Source organism: Octodon degus, unplaced genomic scaffold (assembly GCF_000260255.1).
Source record: "Octodon degus isolate 3935 unplaced genomic scaffold, OctDeg1.0 scaffold00006, whole genome shotgun sequence".
Taxonomy (NCBI): domain Eukaryota; kingdom Metazoa; phylum Chordata; class Mammalia; order Rodentia; family Octodontidae; genus Octodon; species Octodon degus.
In genome coordinates, this window is record NW_004524582.1 from 11972768 (window position 1) to 11977042 (window position 4275).

Consider the following 4275-nt stretch of genomic DNA (forward strand, 5'->3'; position numbering starts at 1 on the left):
GGCCCCACCTCGACCCTGGGCCCCACCTCGACCCTGGGCCCCAACCGCCCGCTCCAGCCCAGCCGTCAGGTCCCTGAGACCCAGTACTCTTACCTGGAAAATAGGCAGTCAGTAGTGGAGCAGCTGCAAGCACTGGGCCCAGGGAGCGGCAGAAGCCAGCTTTATACCCCTATCCAACTCAGAGCCCACCCACACTCCACCCTGAAATCTGCTCCACCTTAGGGTGGGTTGCCCTGCCTGCTACACCTGCCCTATCCAGCACCCCAGCTGGTCTAATCCTCTCCACTGGAGCTGCTGGTCTCAGAGCCCCTGGAACCCCAGCTGGTCCAACCTGTCCCTCTGGCTCCCACCTGGTTCCAGAGACCCGGACCTGGGGTTGCCTCCTTCTGCCACCTCACCAGGCAAGAAGAGACAACATGGGAGAGGTCTTTTTTTTCTTTTCTTTTCTTTTTTTTGTGGAACTGGGGATTGAACTCAGGCCCTTGCGCTTGCCAGGGAAGTGCTTATTCCACTGAGCCATCTCCCCGGCCCACCCCTTTTTTTTTTTCTTTCTTTCTTTTTTAACCTTCCAATCCTGGAGTTTGAATTGGGAAGGTTCCCATTAACATGTATCTCCAGTTCTTTTATTTTTCATTTATTTTGAGACCGAGTCTCACTAAGCAATTGCTCAGGCTGGGGGAAACTATAATAATCTGCCTCAGACTCTCAGAGTGCTGGGATTACGGGTGTGCACAACCATGCCCACCTCTAGGCAAGACAATTCTTAAACTCATCAAGAATCAGAACTCAGGGCCGGGAAGATGGCTTAGTGGAATAAGCGCTTCCCTGGCAAGCGCAAGGGCCTGAGTTCAATCCCCGGTTCTGGAAAAAAAAAAAATGTATAAAAAAAAAGAATCAACTCAGGAGGCTGAACCAGGAGGATCACCAAGAGTCCAGGGCCAGCCTGAACTATACAGGGAGATCCTGTCTTAAAAATAAAAGCAAACAAACAAAAATTTCATCTGGAAGAACAGAAAAACTGTAGCCGGGTGTGGTGGCACACATCAGTAATCCCAGCATTTGGGAGGCTGAGGCAGAAGAGTCGAGGACAGCCTAGGCGACATGGGGAGTTGGAGGCCAGCCTCAAGGCTGGTGTGGTAGCCTCGGCCTGAAATCCTATCACTGGGGAAGCTGAGGCAGGAGGATTACCATGAGTTTAAGGCCAGCCTGGGCTCCACAGTGAGACCCTGCCTCAAAAAAACAAAAAAAACAAAGGTGCCATGAGGGGCTAGGAATGTAGCTAAAGCCTGTCACGAGCAAGGCGCTGTGCTCAGTCCGCAGCACAGACCAAAAAGCTATTGATTCAACTATTTTGATTGTGTGGCTATGTAAAATCAAACAAATACAGTGTGAAAAAAATCCTTGGTGAATATAATAAACATAACAAACAATGGACAATTTTTTTTTTAATTTGTAAAATTCATTCAAATTAGTGATTCAAAGTCTAGGACTTTCATAAGTAAAAGGACGATCCAGCAGAGAGTCCACTGGAAAAGTTACACATTTGCTATCCTATTTTATTTTTTTGCGGAACTGGGGATTGAAGTCAGGCCCTTGTGCTTGCCAGGCAAGCACTTATTCCACTGAGCCATCTCCCCAGCCCTATATTTTATTTTTGCATTTACTATTTTAATCTTTCAATCTGTTTTTGTTTGTTTGTTTTTGTTTTGTTTTGTTTTGTTTTTTTAGGCAGGGTCTCACTTGCAGTTCAGGGTGACCTTGAGTTCACTTTGTAGCCCAGAATGGTCTTGAACGGGCAATGCTCCTGCCTCAGCCTCCCGAGTGCTGGGATTACAGGCTAGTGCCACCAACCCAGGCCCATTTACTATCTTAATCTTGAAAGAGGTCGGATATGGTGACACAAACCTGTAATCCCAGCACTCAGGAGGCTGAGGCAGGCAGACTCCCTGTGAGTTTGAGGCCAACCCAGGCTACACAGCAGGACAGCCTCTCAAGGGAGAGTCTCTTTTTAGTTCTGTTTTTGCAGTACTAGGAATTGAATCCAGGGCTTTCGCTGTGAGCTACATCTTCAGCCGTTAATATTTTTTTATTTTTGAATGCTTATGAGTGCACAGTGATTGCATTCTTCAAGGAGCATCCGCGCAGGAGCACAGGCACCCCCACTTGCGGGCCTTCTCCTCCTCCCTCTGCCCCCTCCACCTCCAGCCGCAGCCCCCCTTCCCTCAGCAGAGGCCCGGATCCCTGTTTAGTGCTGTCTTTTCTTCTCTCTCCTCCCCCAACCAGGGATTGAACTCAGGCCCTTGCGCTTGCCAGGCAAGCGCTTATTCCACTGAGCCACCTCTTTAAGCTATTCATACTTGGGGCTGCTCGTGTGTGAGAAACCTCAAGGTACTTTGCTCGTGTGTCTGACTGGTGTCGCCTGATGTTATGGCCTCAGGGTGTGTCCACTTGCTTCAAATGAGTCAAGGTTATCTTTATTCCCAACCCTTCATATCTTACTCAGTTGTTAAATGGCCCAGGCTGGTCTGTCTGTCTGTCTTTCTTTCTTTCTATATTTTAGGGAAGGGTCTACAGGGTGATCAGGGTCTCACTACAAGAACACACTTATAGTGATCCGCCTGTTTACAGACTTCCAAGAGCTGGGATTACAGGCAAGCGCCACCAGGCCCAGTCTCAATTGCCATCTTGGGCCAGCACGGCAGGCCTGGGGATCAAACCCTCAGATCCTGTGCCTGCTTGCAGGCGCTTTAATCCGCTGAGCTATTTGGCCACCCTCTTCTTTCTTTCTTTCTTTCTTTTTTTTAAAATACTGGCAACTGAACTAGGGCCTTGTGCTTGCCAGCCGAGCACGTATGCCACTGAGCTGTATCCCCAGTGCCCCAGGCTGGTCTTGAACTGGTGATTTTTCTGCCTCAGCTTCCCAGAGTACCATGGTTACGGACTTGCAGCCCCCCACATGTAGCTGAAACATTAAGTCCCCCAGCAGAGAGGGACCAGCAACATAGTATTTTTTTTTTCTTTTTGATGGAACTGGGGATTTAACGTAGGTCCTTGTGCTTGCAAGGCAAGCGCTTATTCTACTGAGCTGTCTCCCCGGCCCCTATATTTTTCTGTTACTGTATTTCAAGTCAGTACAGGTTTCGAGAAAAACCTGGAAAAATGCGCTCAGAACCATAAGTCATTTCTATTATTTTTTGGGTGGGAGGGTCCCAGGAGTTGAAATCAGAACCTTGTGCTTGACAGGCAGGCACTTATGCCACTAAGCCATATCCCAGGCCCCTTTCATTTTTTGACTTAGTGATTATACTTCTAGGAATCCACAGCAGGAAAAGATCCAAACTAGACACTTCAAAATATTCATTACCAGGCAAAAAAAAAAAGACAAAAGGATGCATCCTTTGGGTCCAGAATGAGAGAATGACCCAAGTAAATTGGACATTTCAGCAGGTATGGTGGTGCACACCTGTAATTGAAGCCCACAGGAGGCTGAGGCAGGAGGATTGCTGTGAGTTTGAGCCCAGCCTGGGCCACATAGTGAGTTCAAGACCAGCCTGAATTATAGAGTAAGAAGACCCTGTTTATTTATTTATTTATTTTTAGTTTTTGTATTTTAGGGAAGGGTCTACTGGGTGTTCAGGGTCTCACTACTAGATCGGACTCGTAGTGATCCGCCTAGTTGCAGCCTCCCAAGAGCTGGGATTACAGGCACGTGCCACCACTCCTAGTCTCAATTGCCATCTCAGCACAACCCAGGGGTGGGACTGGCACGGTAGGCCCAGAGATTAAACCCTCGGCCCCTGCTCCTGCTTGCAGGTGCTTAGAAGACCCTGTTTAAAAAGAAGAACAAAAAAAGACATATTCCTAATAAACTAGACCCTTTTCAGTGGCTTTTTAAAAAATGACATTCAAACCAGGTGTGGTGGCGCATGCCTATGATCCCAGCACTTGGGGGAAGCTGAGGCAGGAGGATCACCATGAATTTGAGGCCCACCTGGGCTACATAGTGAGTTCTAGGCAGGCAGGAACTACATAGTAAAACCCTGGCTCAAAAAAGGCATTTAGGGCCAGGTGTGATGGTGCACACCTGTAATCCCAGCACTCAAAGGCTGAGGCAGGAGGATCATGGTGAGTTCAAGGCCAGCCTGGGCTACACAGTGAGCTCAACATCAGTCTGAACTGCATAGTGAGACCCTGTCTCAAAACAACAAAATAAATAAATAAATAAATAAATAAATAAATATTTTTAAAGGCATTTTTAACAATATTTTCTAAAGT